This window comes from Arachis hypogaea, chromosome 14 (genome assembly GCF_003086295.3).
Source record: "Arachis hypogaea cultivar Tifrunner chromosome 14, arahy.Tifrunner.gnm2.J5K5, whole genome shotgun sequence".
Lineage (NCBI taxonomy): Eukaryota > Viridiplantae > Streptophyta > Magnoliopsida > Fabales > Fabaceae > Arachis > Arachis hypogaea.
Genome location: NC_092049.1, coordinates 27,542,608 through 27,560,346, shown reverse-complemented (window position 1 = coordinate 27,560,346; position 17,739 = coordinate 27,542,608). Strand labels below are relative to the sequence as shown.

The 17,739-nt window shown below is 37.8% G+C and overlaps 1 non-coding gene across 1 annotated transcript; it reads left to right on the top strand.

The window, feature by feature from the left end:
- Positions 1 to 423: 423 nt before the first annotated feature.
- LOC112745033 (small nucleolar RNA R71) lies at positions 424 to 531 on the top strand. The gene has a single exon (XR_003172982.1). It is a non-coding gene; the product is annotated as a small nucleolar RNA R71 (small nucleolar RNA).
- The last annotated feature ends 17,208 nt before the right edge of the window (positions 532 to 17,739 follow it).

Genomic DNA, 17,739 nt, shown 5'->3' with positions numbered 1-17,739 from the left:
CCATGAGGGATTATAGGTGTTTCCATAGGGTTCACCCATGTAATTCACCTCTGCTATTGCAGGGTTCTCAGGATCATAAGCTTCTTCTTCAGAAGATGCCTCTTTAGTACTGTTGGATGATTCCTTCAATCCATTCAGACTCTGAGAGATCATATTGACTTTCTGAGTCAATATTTTATTCTGAGCCAATATGGCATTCAGAGTATCAATTTCAAGAACTCCCTTCCTCATGGGCGTCCCATTATTCACAGGATTCCTTTCAGAAGTGTACATGAACTGGTTATTTGCAACCATGTCAATGAATTCTTGAGCTTCTACAGGTGTTTTCTTTAGGTGAATGGATCCACCTGCAGAATGGTCTAGTGACATCTTTGATAACTCAGACAGACCATCATAGAATATATCCAGGATGGTCCATTCTGAAAGCATGTCAGAAGGATACTTTTTGGTCAGTTCCTTGTATCTCTCCCAAGCTTCATAGATGGATTCACCTTCCTTTTGTCTGAAGGTTTGAACATCCACTCTAAGCTTGCTAAGCTTTTGAGGAGGAAAGAACTTGGCTAAAAAAGCCGTGACCAGCTTATCCCAAGAGTTCAGGCTATCTTTAGGTTGAGAGTCCAACCATACTCTAGCTCTGTCTCTTACAGCAAACGGGAAAAGCATAAGCCTGTAGACCTCAGGATCAACCCCATTGGTCTTAACAGCATCACAGATCTGCAAAAATTCAGTTAAGAACTGAAAAAGGATATTCAGATAGAAGTCCATGAAACTTGCGGTTCTGTTGCATCAGAGAAACTAATTGAGGTTTAAGCTCAAAATTGTTTGCTCCAATGGCAGGGATTGAGATGCTTCTTCCATGTAAATTGGAATTTGGTGCAGTAAAGTCACCAAGCAACTTCCTTGCATTGTTATTATTTTCGGCCATGTCTCCTTCTTTTTCGAAAATTTCTGTCAGATTTTCTCCAGAGAGTTGTGCTTTGGCTTCCCTTAGCTTCCTCTTCAGAGTCCTTTCAGGTTCAGGATTAGCTTCAACAAGAATGTTCTTATCCTTGTTCTTGCTCATATGAAAAAGAAGAGAACACAAAAAATGGAATCCTTTATGTCACAGTATAGAGATTCCTTTATGTGAGTAGAAGAAGATAAGAATAAAAGAAGAGAAATTCGAACACCAAGAGGAAGAGAGGGTTCGAATTTTGAGATGAAGAGAAGTGTTAGTAAATAAATAAATAAATAAATAATTAGAAGGAGATGAGAGAGAGGGAATTTTCGAAAATTAAACAAATTAAAATAAAAATATTTTTGTTTTTAATTTGAAATTAAAATAAAATTTGAAAATTAGAAAAGAAATAAAATTAAAATTACAAATTAAAATAATTAGTTAATTAAAAAGGAATTTTGAAAAAGATGAAGGTGATTTTCGAAAATTAGAGAGAAAATTAGTTAGGTAGTTTTGAAAAAGATATGATTGAAACAAAAAGATAAGATTGATTGAAAAATATTTGAAAATTGTTTTGAAAAAGATAAGAAGTTAGAAAAGATTTTGAAATTGATTTTGAAAAAGATATGATTGAGAGATATGATTGAAAATCATTTTGAAAAGGATTTGAAAAGGAAATTAAAAAGATTTGATTTTGAAAATTAAAGTTTATTACTTGACTAACAAGAAACTAAAAGATATGATTTTAAAATTTAAATATTGAACCTTTCTTAATAGGTAAGTAACAACTTAATATTTTTGAATCAATCACATTAATTGTTAGCATTGAATTCGAAAATATGGAATAAAAATAAGAAAAAATTTTGAAAATTAATTTGAAATTTTCGAAAATATGAAAGAAGAATTGAATAAGATTTGATTTTTGAAAAAGATTTAAAAAAGATAGAATTTTTAAATTGAAAATTTGATTTGACTTATAAGAAACAACTAGATTTTAAAAATTTTGAAAAAGTCAACCCAAATTTTCGAAAATTTATGAGAGAAAAAGGGAAAGATACTTTTTTGATTTTTGAAATTTTAAAGATGAAAGAGAAAAACACAAAAAAGACATAATGCATGAAAATTTTTGGATCAAAACAAATGATGCATGCAAGAACACTATGAATGTTAAGATGAACACCAAAAACACTTTGAATGTCAAGATGAACACCAAGAACTTATTTTTGAAAAATTTTAAAGAAAAAAAAACATGCAAGACACCAAACTTAAAAATTTTTATTCTTTAGATATTAACAAATTGAAAATGCATATGAAAAACAAGAAAAGACACAAACAAGAAAATATGAAGATCAAACAAGAAGACTGGCCAAGAACAACTTGAAGATCATGAAGAATGCAATGCATGAAATTTTCGAAAATAATTTTTAGAAAATTAAAAAGATGCAATTGACACCAAACTTAAAACTTGACTCTAGACTCAAACAAGAAACACAAAATATTTTTGGTTTTATTATTTTATTAAACTTTTTTTATTTTTTTCGAAATTTAATTGGGAAAAACGAAAAAGAAGAAAAAAATTTTGTATTTTTCGAAAATAAGAAATAAAAAGCTTAAAATTAAAATAAAATTACCTAATCTGAGCAACAAGATGAACCGTCAGTTGTTCAAACTCGAACAATCCCCGGCAACGGCACCAAAAACTTGGTGCGCAGAAATCGTGACGGTTCCATTCCTTGGTAACGGTGCTGAAAACTTGGTACGCACGTTCATAATCTTAATTATTTGTCACAACTTCGCACAACTGACCAGCAAGTGGACTGGGTCGTCTAAGAAATAAACCTTACGTGAGTAAGGGTCGATCCCACAGAGATTGTCGGCTTGAAGCAAGGTATGGTCACCTTGTAAATCTCAGTCAGGCGGATTCAAATGTATTAAGAGATTATAGTATACTAAAAGATAATTAAAATAGGATAGAGATACTTATGTAATTCATTGGTGAGAGTTTCAGATAAGCGTGTAGAGATGCTTTCGTTCCTTTGAACCTCTGCTTTCCTGCTGTCTTCATCCAACCATTCCTACTCCTTTCCATGGCAAGCTTTATGTAGGGCATCACCGTTGTCAATGGCTACATCCCATCCTCTCTGTGAAAATGGTCCAATGCGCTGTCACTGCATGGCTAATCATCTGTTAGTTCTCGATCATACTGGAATAGAATTTACTATCCTTTTGCGTCTGTCACTACGTCCAGCACTCGCGAGTTTGAAGCTCGTCACAGCCATCCCTTCCCAGATCCGACTCGGAATACCACAGACAAGGTTTAGACTTTTCGGATCTTAGGAATGGCCATCTATGGGTTCTAACTTATACCACGAAGATTCTAATATCTCGGACTCGGTCCACTGTATTAGATATCTAAGAGATACTCATTCTAGCTTGTTTGCATGTAGAATGGAAGTATTTGTCAGGCACGCGTTCATAAGTGAGAATGATTATGAGCGTCACATAATCATCACATTCATCATGTTCTTGGGTGCGAATGGATATCATAGAAAAGGAATAAGCTTGAATTGAATAGAAAAATAGTAGTACTTTGTATTAATTCATGAGGAACAGCAGAGCTCTACACCTTAATCTATGGTGTGTAGAAACTCTACCGTTTGAAAATACATAAGTGATAATGGTCCAAGCATGGCCGAATGGCCAGCCCCCATGAAAGTCTAAGATAGCATAAAACTGATCAAAGATCCCCTACAAAGATAGTAAAAAGTCCTATTTATACTAAACTAGTTACTAGGGTTTATAGAAATGAGTAAATGATGCAGAAATCCACTTCCGGGGCCCACTTGGTGTGTGCTTGGGCTGAGCATTGAGCTTTACACGTGTAGAGGTCTTTCTTGGAGTTGAACGCCTGTTTGTAACCTGTTTCTGGCGTTTAACTCCACTTTGCAACCTGTTTCTGGCGTTTGACTCCAGAATGCAGCATGGAACTGGCGTTGAACGCCAGTTTGCATCGTCTAAACTCGGGCAAAGTATGGACTATTATATATTGATGGAAAGCCCTGGATGTCTACTTTCCAACGCAATTGAGAGCGTGCCATTTGGAGTTCTGTAGCTCCAGAAAATCCACTTTGAGTGCAGGGAGGTCAAAATCCAACAGCATCTGCAGTCTTTCTTCAACCTCTGAATCTGATTTTTGCTCAAGTCCCTCAATTTCAGCCAGAAAATACCTGAAATCACAGAAAAATATACAAACTCATAGTAAAGTCCAGAAATTTGATTTTTATTTAAAAACTAATAAAAATATACTAAAAACTAACTAAATCATACTGAAAATTATGTAAAAACAATGCCAAAAAGTGTATAAATTATCTGCTCATCACACACTGTCACTGCGCCCAACATTCGTAGGTTTGAAGATTGTCATAGTCATTCCTTCCCGGATCCTACTCGGAATACCACAGACAAGGTTTAGACTTTGCAGATCCCAGGAATGGCTCCCAATTGGTTCTAGCCTATACCACGAAGATACTAATCTCACGGACTCGGTCCATGAATTAGATATCCAAGAGAATATACTCCAGCTGTCATCCAATGACTATGTTGAACATCATGTAGACCGCTTTGTGGTTGTCAGGCACGCGGATCTTGGCTAAGTGAGTAATGAAGATTGGGTGATTGTCACGGGTCACCCCTTCATTCTGACTTAACTGAATTAAGAACGAGAGTATATCTTAGAGAAGAAGTATGCATGAATTGAAAGAAAAACAATAGTACTTGCATTAATTCATGAAGAACAGCAGAGCTCCACACCTTAATCTATGGGGTGTAGAAACTCCACCGTAGAAAATACATAAGTGAAAAAGGGTTAGGCATAGCCGTGAGGCTAGCCCCCAAAACATGAACAATGGTCTATGATAGCCTAAGATTGTCTATCAAAGATTTTTCAAAGATATAAAATAAATCTCTAAAGGTAGTTTTTATACTAAACTAGTAACCTAGGTTTACAGAAAAATGAGTAACTAAATACAGATAGTGCAGAAATCCACTTCCGGGGCCTACTTGGTGTGTACTTGGGCTGAGCATTGAGCTTTACACGTGCATAGGTGGTGCACGAAATCACAATCACACTTTTGCAATTCCGCACAACTAACCAGCAAGTGTACTGGGTCGTCCAAGTAATACCTTACGTGAGTAAGGGTCGATCCCACGGAGATTGTCGGCTTGAAGCAAGCTATGGTTATCTTGTAACTCTTATTCGGAATATCAATAATAATTCTCAGTTTTAATTGGAATGAGTAAAAGAACATGGATTAAATAATACTTATTATGCAGTAATGGAGAACAGGTTGAGGTTTTGGAGATGCTCTGTCTTTTGAATCTCTGCTTTCCTACTGTCTTCTTCTTCATGCACGCAAGGCTCCTTCCATGGCAAGTTGTATGTTGGTGGATCACCGTTGTCAATAGCTACCATCCGTTCTCTCAGTGAAAATGGTCCAGCTACGGGTTTTGTAGGGCTAATCATCTGTCGATTCTCACTAGTGTTGGAATAAGATTCATTGATCCTTTTGCACACTGTCACTGCGTCCATCAATTGTGAGTTTGAAGCTCGTCACAGTCATCCCTTCCCGAATCCTACTCAGAATACCACAGATAAGGTTTAGACTTTTCGGATCTCAAGAATGCTGCCAATTGATTCTAGCTTATACCACGAAGACTCTGATCTCACAGATTTGAATGCTCTGTTGTCAGGAGAGGCAATCAAACTCGTAAACTAGGAACCAAAGAGATACACACTCAATCTAAGATAGAACGGAAGTGGTTGTCAGGCATGCATTCATAGGTTGAGAATGGTGATGAGTGTCACCGATCATCACATTCATCATGTTGAAGTGCGAGTGAATATCTTAGAATAGAAACAAGCGTGATTGAATGGAAAACAGTAGTAATTGCATTAATCCATCGAGACAAAGCAGAGCTCCTCACCCCCAACCATGGAGTTTAGAGACTCATGCCATAGAAGATACAAAATTCAGATGTAAAAAATGTCATGAGGTACAAAATAAATCTCTAAAAGTAGTTTTTATACTCAACTAGTAACCTAGGTTTACAGAAAATGAGTAAGCTAAGATAGATAGTGCAGAAATCCACTTCTGGGGCCCACTTGGTGTTTGTTTGGGCTGAGCACTGAAGCTTTCACGTGCATAGGCTATTCCTGGCATTGAACTCCAGCTTTTGTGCCAGTTTGGGCGTTTAACTCCAACTTTTATGCCAGTTCTGGCGTTTAACGCCAGAAAAGGGTAAGGAGCTGGCGTTTAAACGCCAGTTTTGAGCTATCAAATCTCGGGCCAAGTATGGACTATTATATATTTTTGGAAAGCCCAGGATGTCTAATTTTTAACACAATTGAGAACGCGCCGATTGGGCTTCTATAACTCCAGAAAATCTATTTCGAGTGCAGGAGGGTCAGAATGCAACAACATCTGCAGTCCTTTTTTAGCCTCTGAATCAGATTTTTGCTCAGGTCCCTCAATTTCAGCCAGAATTTACCTGAAATTATAGAAAAACACACAAACTCATAGTAAAATCCAGAAATGTTATTTTTGAATAAAAACTAATAAAAATATAATAAAAAGTGACTAAAACATACTAAAAACTATGTAAAAACAATGTCAAAAAGGGTATAAATTATTCGCTCATCACAACACCAAACTTAAATTGTTGTTTGTCCCCAAGCAACTAAAAATAAAATAGGATAAAAAGAAGAGAATATACAATGAATTTCAAATATCAATGAAGCTCAGTTCCAATTAGATGAGCGGGACTTGTAGCCTTTTTGCTTCTGAACAGTTTTGGCATCTCACTTTATCCTTTGAAGTTCAAAATGATTGGCATCTATAGGAACTCAGAATTCAGATAGTGTTATTAATTCTCCTAGTTCAGTGTGTTGATTCTTGAACACAGTTACTTTATGAGTCTCGGCCGTGACCCTAAGCACTTTGTTTTCCAGTATTACCACCGGATACATAAATGCCACAGACACATAACTGGGTGAACCTTTTCAGATTATGACTCAGCTTTGCTAGAGTCCCCAATTAGAGGTGCCCAGAGCTCTTAAGCACACTCTTTTTGCTTTGGACCACGACTTTAACCACTCAGTCTCAAGCTCTTCACTTGGACCTTCATGCCACAAGCACATGGTTAGGGACAGCTTGGTTTAGCCGCTTAGGCCAGGATTTTATTCCTGTGGGCCCTCCTATCCATTAATGCTCAAAGCCTTGGATCCTTTTTACCCATGCCTTTTGGTTTAAAGGGTTATTGGCTTTTTCTACTTGCTTTTTCTTTTTCTTTCTTTTTTTCTTTTATTTTCAAGTATATTTTTTTTCGCAAGCTTTATATTCACTGCTTTTTCTTGCTTCAAGAATTAATTTTATAATTTTTCAGATTATCAATAACATTTCTCCTTTTTCATTATTCTTTCAAGAGCCAACAGTTTTAACATTCATAAACAACAATATCAAAAATATGCACTGTTCAAGCATTCATCCAGAAAACAAAAAGTATTGCCACCACATCAAAATAATTAGATTATTTTCAAGATATAATTCGAAATTCATGTACTTCTTATTCTTTTGCAAGTAAAAATAATTTTTTAAGAAAGGTGAGGGATTTATGGGATTATTCATAGCTTTAAGACATATATTCTAAATTTTATTGATTATGGAATATAAATAAGATATGAAATAAGCATAAAAGCAGACAAATAATAATAAAAGAAAGGAAATTAAAGACATAAAAATAAATGATTCTAATACTAATGCTCATGTGACTCTTAAAATGGATCTCTAATAACAAAAGTTATTACAGAGTTGGGACTCAACAACCTGCATTGGGAGAGTCAAGTGCTCCTTCAATTTGTAGGAGTGTCTGGTCCCTCAAGGGAGAGCCTCTGGCGTGTTAGCTCCTGTAGCTCACGCCCTTGCTTTTCTTGCTCCTTAAGCAGTTTGTAGAGCATGCTATTTTGATTTTGCTATTCTTCCTTAAGTTGATCCATAGCTTCTTGCAGCTTGGTGACAGATGCTTCTAGGCGGGTCTAGTAGTCAATCTGAGGGATTTCTCAGAGGAACTCATGCGCCCTCCTTTTGATGGAGTTATCTTGCACTTGTTGTCCTTTCATTGACTTCTTGGTGATTGGGTGCTCGATTGGGATGAACTCATCTACTCCCATCTTCACCCCAACATCTTTACATAGCAGAGAGATTAAGCTTGGGTAAGCCAATTTGGCTTCAGTGGAGTTCTTATTTGCAATTGTGTAGATCTCACAAGAAATCAGATGATGAATCTCCACTTCATTTCCCAGCATAATGTAATGAATCATTACTGTTCTTTTGACAGTGACCTCAGAGCGGTTGCTAGTGGGCAGTATAGAATGCCGAATGAAGTCCAACCAGCCCCTAGCGACTGGTTTGAGATCTCCTCTCTTGAGTTGGTTTGGGACACCTTTTTTGTTGGTTATCTACTTAGTTCCAGGGAGGCATATGTCCTCTAGAACTTGGTCCAAACGTTTATCTACTCTCACCATTCTCCTATTAAAGGATTCTGAATCATCTTGCAGTTGAGGCAGCTTGAATACCTCTCTTATTTTGTCAAGGTGGAAGTAAATAATCTTCCCTCTGACCATAGTTCGAAAGGTATAGAAGGTAGTTCCCGTCATTCTCTATTTATCTGTCAGCCACAGATTTGAGTAGAATTCCTAAACCATGTTTCTTCCCACCTTTGTTTTAGGATTAGCTAGAATTTCTCAGCCTCTGTTTCGAATCTACTCTGGGATCTCTGGATATTCGTCTTATTTCAGATCGAATTTAACTTCCGAAATCACTGACCTCAAACCCATTATTTTGTGGTAATGGTCGGCATGTTCTTTGGTTAAGAACCTCTCTTGATTCCAAAGTGGCTTTGGAGTATTCTCTTTCTTTCCTCTTGAAATGGTTTGTTTTTCCTTAGGAGCCATGATCTTAATGAGTCTTAGCTCGGTGATAACGGAAAAATACACCAAACTTAGAGGTTTGCTTGTCCTCAAGCAAAAGAAAGGAAAGAAGAGGAATAGGAGGAGAGTCAAATTCGAGTTGTGGAGGAGAAAGTGAATTTAAAAGGGAGGGCTGGGGTTTCAAAAATTTTGAAAAAAAAGATATGATAGAAAGATATGATTGGTAAAAAATGAATCATGATATGAAAAAGATGAGATTTTAAAATTTAAAAGATATGAAAAAGATATAAAGAAGTTAAGTCTGAAAATTTGTTGATGCATCTAAGAATTAAAAGAAGATATGATGAGTTGGAAAAGATTTGGAAAGGAATTGAAAAGATAAATGAGTTTTTGAAAAAGATTTGGAAGGGATTTGAAAGAAAATTGAAAAAGGGATTTAGAAGATTATTAAATTTTTGAAAATTGAGTGTAAGTGATGAAAATTTGTAACATGTTTATGCAGAAAATTATGAATCAAAACATGAAAGTTTGAAAAAATTTGAAGTGGAAGCAAAATCTCCTCCCCCTGCCTTTTCTGGCATTAAACGCCCAGAATGGTATCTATTCTGGCGTTTAACGCCCAGCCAGGTACCCTGGCTGGTGTTAAACGCCAGAAATCTTTTATCACTGGGCGTTTTTCTAAACGCCCAGGATGCTGCAACTCTGGCGTTTAACGCCCAGGAAGATATCTTTACTGGCGTTAAACGCCCAGGGTGGTACCCATTCTGGCGTTTAACGCCCAAAATACCCCTTACTGGCGTTTTCGTGCCTGTGAGCTCCTTTTCTCTGCTTTATGCTATGAATCCTTCTATAACTCTGTGAACTCCTGCAATTGATAATTAACCTTGAAGAGAATTTATAACAAACTCCTATAATTATTATTTAAATAACAAATAAACTTTGCTAATGGCTGGGTTCCCTCCCAGCAAGCGCTTTTTTATTGTCTTTAGCTAGACTTTACTGAGCTTTAATCTAGTCTCAGTTTGAGTATTCTTGCTCAACATTGCTTTCAAGATAATGCTTCACTCTCTGTCCATTAACAATGAACTTTTTGTCAGAGACAATATCCTGAAGCTCTACATATCCATATGGTGACACACTTGTAATCACATATGGTCCCCTCCACCGGGATTTTAATTTCCCAGGAAATAATCCGAGCTTAGAGTTAAATAGCAAAACCTTTTGTCCTGGCTTAAAAACTCTGGATGACAGTTTCTTGTCATGCCACCTTTTTGCTTTCTCCTTGTAAATTTTTGTATTTTTGAAAGCATTGAGTCTGAATTCCTCTAGCTCATTCAACTGGAGCAATCTTTTCTCTCCAGCTAACTTGGCATCAAGGTTTAGGAATCTGGTTTCCCAGTAGGCCTTGTGTTCCAGTTCCACCGGCAGGTCACAAGCTTTTCCATACACAAGCTGGTTTGGAGAGGTCCCTATAGGAGTTTTGAATGCAGTTCTGTATGCCCATAGAGCATCATCCAGATTCCTGGCCCAATCCTTTCTACGGGTACTTACAGTCCGTTCCAGGATTCGTTTTAGTTCTCTATTTGAGACTTCAGCCTGCCCATTTGTCTATGGATGATATGGAGTTGCCACTTTGTGGTTAATTCCATATCGGATCAGAGCAGAGTCAAGCTATTTATTGCAGAAATGAGTCCCTCCATCACTGATTAGTATTCTAGGGACACCAAATCTACTGAAGATATGCTTCTGGAGGAACTTCAGCACTGTCTTAGTATCATTAGTGGGTGTGGCAATTGCCTCTACCCATTTATATACGTAGTCTACTGCCACCAGAATGTAAGTGTTTGGGTATGATGGTGGGAAAGGCCCCATGAAGTCAATACCCCATACATCAAACAACTCAATCTCTAAGATCCCTTGCTGAGGCATGGCATAACCATGAGGTAGATTACCAGCTCTCTGGCAACTGTCACAGTTACGTACAAACTCTCGGGAGTCTCTATAGAGGGTAGGCCAGTAGAAGCCACATTGGAGAACTTTTGTGGCTATTCGTTCACCTCCGAAATGTCCTCCATATTGTGATCCATGGCAATACCATAGGATCTTCTGTGCCTCTTCTCTAGGCACGCATCTGCGGATCATTCCGTCTGCACATCTCTTAAAGAGATATGGTTCATCCCACAAGTAGTACTTTGCATCAGAAATTAATTTTTTCGTTTGCTGTCTACTGTACTCTTTGGGTATGAATCTCACAGCCTTATAGTTTGCAATGTCTGCAAACCATGGTATTTCCTAAATGGCAAAGAGTTGCTCATCCGAAAAAGTTTCAGAGATCTCAGTTAGGGGAAGAGACGCCCCTGCTACTGCTTCTATCCGGGATAGGTGATCAGCTACTTGGTTCTCTGTCCCTTTTCTGTCTATTATTTCTATATCAAACTCTTGCAGAAGCAACACTCATCTTATGAGCCTAGGTTTTGAATCCTGCTTTGTGAGTAGATATTTGAGAGAAGCATGGTCAGTGTACACAATCACTTTTGATCCTACTAAATAGGATATAAACTTGTCAATGGTATAAACCACTGCAAGCAGCTCTTTTTCTGTGGTTGTGTAATTTTTCTGTGCGTCATTTAGAACACGGCTGGCATAGTAAATGACGTGCAGAAGCTTGTTATGTCTTTGTCCCAATACTGCACCAATAGCATGGTCACTGGCATCACACATTAATTCGAATGGTAATGTCCAGTCTGGTGCAGAAATGACAGGTGATGTGACCAACTTAGCCTTCAGAGTCTCAAAGGCCTACAAATACTCTGTGTCAAAGACAAATGGTGTATCAGCAGCTAACAGATTACTCAGAGGTTTTGCGATTCTTGAAAAATCCTTTATAAACCTCATGTAGAATCCTGCATATCCCAGAAAGCTTCTGATTGCCTTAACATTGGTGGGTGGTGGTAATTTTTCAATTACCTCTACCTTAGCTTGATCCACCTCTATTCCTTTGTTCGAAATTTTATGCCCAAGGACAATTCCTTCAGTCACGATAAAGTGACATTTTTCCCAGTTTAAAACCAGGTTAGTCTCTTGGCACCTTTTCAGAAAAAGTGCTAGATGATCAAGACAGGAGCTGAATGAGTCTCCAAATACTGAGAAGTCATCCATGAAGACTTCCAGAAATTTTTCCATCATATCAGAGAAAATAGAGAGCATGCATCTCTGAAAGGTTGCAGGTGCATTGCACAGACCAAAAGGCATCCTTCTGTAGGCAAATACTCCAGATGGACATGTGAATGCTGTTTTCTCTTGATCCTGAGGATCTACTGCAATTTGGTTATAACCTGAATAGCCATCCAAAAAGCAGTAATAGTCATGACCTGCTAGTCTTTCTAGCATCTGGTCTATGAATGGTAAAGGAAAATAATCCTTTCTGGTGGATGTATTGAGCTTTCTGTAGTCAATACACATACGCCACCCTGTAACTGTTCTTGTAGGAACCAGTTCTTTCTTTTCATTGTGAACCACTGTCATGCCTCCCTTTTTGAGTACAACTTGGACAGGGCTCACCCAGGGGCTATCAGAAATAGGATAAATAATTCCAGCCTCTAGTAACTTAGTGACCTCTTTCTGCACGACCTCCTTCATGGCTGGATTTAGTCGCCTCTGTGGTTGAACCACTGGCTTAGCATCATCCTCCAATAGGATCTTGTGCATGCATCTTGCTGGGCTAATACCCTTAAGATCACTTATGGACCACCCAAGAGCTGTCTTGTGTGTCTTTAGCACCTAAATTAGTGCTCTCTCTTCCTGTGGATTTAAGGTAGAGCTTATGATCACCGGAAAAATGTCACCTTCTCCCATAAATGCATATTTCAGGGATGGTGGCAGTGATTTGAGCTCGGGTTTAGGAGGCTTATTCTCTTCCTGAGGAGTTTTCAGAGGTTCTTCTGTTCTCTCTGGTTCCTCAAAAATGTCTTCTAGCTCTGATTTGAGACTCTCAGTCATATTGACCTCTTCCACCAAGGAGTCAATAACATCTGCGCTCAGGCAGTCTTTTGGTGTGTCTGGATGCTGCATAGCTTTGACAGCATTCAACTTAAACTCATCCTCATTGACTCTCAGAGTTATCTCTCCTCTTTGGACATCAATGAGGGTTCGTCAAGTTGCTAGAAAAGGTCTTCCTAGAATGAGAGTTGCACTCTTGTGCTCCTCCATTTCCAGCACTACAAAGTCAGTGGGGAAGGCAAATGGCCCAACCTTGACAATCATGTCCTCAATTATGCCTGATGGATATTTAATGGAGCCATCAGCAAGTTGGAGGCATATTCGGGTTGGTTTGACTTCTTCAGTCAAGCCAAACTTTCTGATAGTAGATGCAGGTATTAGGTTGATACTTGCTCCAAGATCACATAGAGCTGTCTTGGTACAAGTCCCCTATAATGTGCATGGTATCATAAAGCTTCCGGGATCTTTAAGCTTCTCTGGTAAGGTTTTCAGAATGACTGCACTGCATTCTTCAGTGAGGAGAACTTTTTCAGCTTCTCTCCAATCCTTCTTATGACTTAAGATCTCTTTCATGAACTTAGCATAAGAGGGTATTTTCTCAAGTGCCTCTGCAAACGGGATCTTTATTTCAAGAGTCTTGAGATAGTCTGCAAAGCAGGCAAATTGTTTATCCTGTTCCGCTTGGCGAAGTTTCTGAGGATAAGGCATTTTGCCTTTATATTCTTCAACCTTAGTTGCTGCAGGTTTATTTCCTACAGAGGCAGGTTGAGAAGCCTTCTTGGGGGAGTTATTATCAGCACTTGCAGGTGTCTGATCCCTCATTAGCGTTTGAACACCAGGATAGGAGGATGGATGGGCGTTTAACGCTAGATTCCTACCCTTTTTTGGCGTTTGAACGCCAAAACTGAACATGGATTGGGCGTTTAACGCCAGATTCCCACCCTTTTCTGGCGTTTGAATGCCAGAACTCGACATGGATTGGGCGTTTAACGCCAGTTTTTCACCCTTTTCTGGTGTTTGAATGCCAAAATTATTCCTCTCTGGGCTCTTACTGTCCTCAGAGGGATTTTGGGTAGTGGGTTGGTCATCCTCTGTCAGTTATTCCTTTCTTGGCTTTCTACTGCTTTGAGTTGAGACATTCAATGTCTTCCCACTCCTTAATTAAACAGCTTGGCATTCTTCTGTTATCTATTTAGATAGCTGCTGTCTTGTCTGATCCAATTGTGCTTCCATATTCTGGTTGGCATTTTTAGTATCTTGGAGCATCTCCTTGAATTTTATGAACTGTTTTGTTATAACGAGCAATTGCTGATTGAGTTCAGCAACTTGTTCTTGAGGACTAAGTTCAGTGGATACTACTTTAGCCTCTTCTTTCAGGGAGGACTCACTGCTTAAGTACAGATACTTATTTCTAGAAACTGTATCAATGAGCTCTTAAGCCTCTTCAATTGTCTTTCGTATATGTATAGATCCACTAGCTGAGTGATCTAGAGATATTTGAGCTTTTTCTGTAAGCCCATAGTAAAAGATGTCTAACTGCACCTACTCTGAAAACATTTCAGAGGGGCATTTCCTTAGCATCCCCCTGTACCTCTCCCAGACATTGTAAAGATATTCATTATCCTCTTGTTTAAAGCCTTGGATGTCCAGCCTTAGCTGTGTCATCCTTTTTGGAGGAAAATATTGATTCAGAAATTTGTCTGACAACTGTCTCTATGTTCTTATACTTGTTGTGGGTTGGTTATTTAACCACCTCTTAGCTTGATCTTTTACACCAAATGGAAACAGTAATAGTCTGTAGACATCCTGATCCACTTCTTTATCACGTACTATGTCAGCAATTTGTAAGAACTGTGCCAGAAACTCAGTAGGTTCTTCCTGTGGAAGACTGGAATACTGGCAATTTTGCTGCACCATGATAATGAGCTGAGGATTTAGCTCAAAACTGCTTGCTTTGATGGGAGGTATACAGATGCTACTCCCATATGCAGTCGTAATGGGGTTAGCATATGACCCCAGAGTCCTTCTGGACTGTTCATTTCCACTTAGGTCCATGATGGAGAAAAGGGAATTGATGTGAATTGTAAATAAAATATATTTTTAAATTTTTTTATTTTATTTGATTAAAAACAAACCGAACAAATAAATAAAAAAATAAGATAAAATAAAATAATTAGAAATTAAAATATAAATTTCGAAAACTAAAATAATTACTTAATTAAGAAGATTTGAAAAATTTTGGATATGATTTTTGAAAGGGATTTTGAAGTTAATAAGGAAAGAGAAAAACAATAAAATGACACCAAACTTGGAATTTTTTTTATCAAAACAAAGAAAACAAACAGGAAAACTTTGAATATTAAGATGAACACTGAGAGCAACTTTTGAAAATTTTTTAAGAAAACAGAAACACAAAGGACACCAAACTTAAAAATTTTTATACTCTGAGCACTAATAATTCGAAAAAAATGAAGGAAAAATAAACTTATGCAATTGACACCAAACTTAAAATATGGAACTAAACTCAAACAGAAGACTAAATTATGAAGTTATTGGTTTTGAAAATTTTCGAAAATAATTTAGAAAAATAAAATAAGGATTTTAAAATTTTAACCAAAAACAATAATAGAAGACTCTAAACCAAAAAGAAAAATTTTTCCTAATCTAAGCAACAAAATAAACCGTCAGTTGTCCAAACTTAAACAATCCCCGGCAACGGCGCCAAAAACATGGTGCACGAAATCACAATCACACTTTTGCAATTCCGCACAACTAACCAGCAAGTGCATTGGGTCGTCCAAGTAATACCTTACGTGAGTAAGAGTCGATCCCACGGAGATCGTCGGCTTGAAGCAAGCTATGGTTATCTTGTAACTCTTAGTCGGGATATCAATAATAATTCTCAGTTTTAATTGGAATGAGTAAAAGAACATGGATTAAATAATACTTGTTATGCAGTAATGGAAAACAGGTTGAGGTTTTGGAGATGCTCTGTCTTCTGAATCTCTGCTTTCCTACTGTCTTCTTCTTCACGCACGCAAGGCTTCTTCCATGGCAAGCTGTATGTTGGTGGATCACCGTTGTCAATGGCTACCATCCGTCCTCTTAGTGAAAATGGTCCAGCTATGGGTTTCGTAGGGCTAATTATCTGTCGGTTCTCACTAGTGTTGGAATAAGATCCATTGATCCTTTTGCACACTGTCATTGTGCCCAACATTTGTGAGTTTGAAGCTCGTCACATTCATCCCTTCCCGGATCCAACTCGAAATACCACAGACAAGGTTTAGACTTTCCGGATCTCAAGAATGCTGCCAATTGATTCAAGCTTATACCACGAAGACTCTGATCTCATAGATTTGAATGCTCTATTGTCAGGAGAGGCAATCAAACTCGTGAACCAGGAACCAAAAAGATACACACTCAATCTAAGATAGAACGGAAGTGGTTGTCAGGCACGCGTTCATAGGTTGAGAATGGTGATGAGTGTCACGGATCATTACATTCATCATGTTGAAGTGCGAGTGAATATCTTAGAATAGAAACAAGCGTGATTGAATGGAAAACAGTAGTAATTGCATTAATCCATCGAGACACATCAGAGCTCCTCACCCCCAACCATGGAGTTTAAAGACTCATGCCGTAGAAGATACAAAATTCAGATGTAAAAAATATCATGAGGTACAAAATAAATCTCTAAAAGTAGTTTTATATTCAACTAGTAACCTAGGTTTACAGAAAATGAGTAAGCTAAGATAGATAGTGCAGAAATCCACTTCCAGGGCCCACTTGGTGTGTGTTTGGGCTGAGCACAGAAGCTTTCACATGCATAGGCTATTCCTGGCGTTGAACTCCAGCTTTTGTGCCAGTTTGGGTGTTTAACTCCAACTTTTATGCCAGTTCTGGCGTTTAACGCCAGAAAAGGGTAAGAAGCTTGCGTTTAACTGCCAGTTTGCGCTACCAAATCTCAGGCCAAGTATGGACTATTATATATTGCTGGAAAGTCCAGGATGTCTACTTTCCAACACAATTGAGAACGTGCCGATTTGGCTTCTGTACCTCTAGAAAATTCATTTCGAGTGCAGGAGGGTCAGAATCCAACAGCATCTGCAGTCCTTTTTCAGCCTCTGAATCAGATTTTTGCTCAGGTCCCTTAATTTCAGCCAGAATTTATCTGAAATTATGGAAAAAGACACAAACTCATAGTAAAGTCCAGAAATGTGATTTTTGAATAAAAACTAATAAAAATATAATAAAAAGTGACTAAAACATACTAAAAACTATGTAAAACTAATGTCAAAAAGGGTATAAATTATCCACTCATCAATAGGTTGTTCCTGGAGTTAAACGCCAGCTTTGGTGCCAGTTTGGGCGTTTAACTCCAATTCTGGTGCCAGTTTGGGCGTTTTACGCCAAGATATTTTAGGCTGGCTTTGGATGCCAGTTTGGGCTATCAAATCTCGGGCAAAGTATGGACTATTATATATTGCTAGAAAGCCCAAGATGTCTACTTTCCAACGCAATTGAGAGCGTGCCAATTGCACTTTTGTAGCTCCAGAAAATCCACTTCGAGTGCAGAAGGGTCAGAATCCAACAGCATCTGCAGTCATTTTTCAGCCTCTGAATCAGATTTTTTCTTAGGTTCCTCAATTTCAGCCAGAAAATACCAGAAATCACAGAAAAACACACAAGCCCATAGTAAAGTCCAGAAATGTGATTTTTGCATAAAAACTAATAAAAATATAATAAAAAGTAACTAAATCATACTAAAAACTATATAAAAATAATGCCAAAAAGGGTATAAATTATCCACTCATCATAA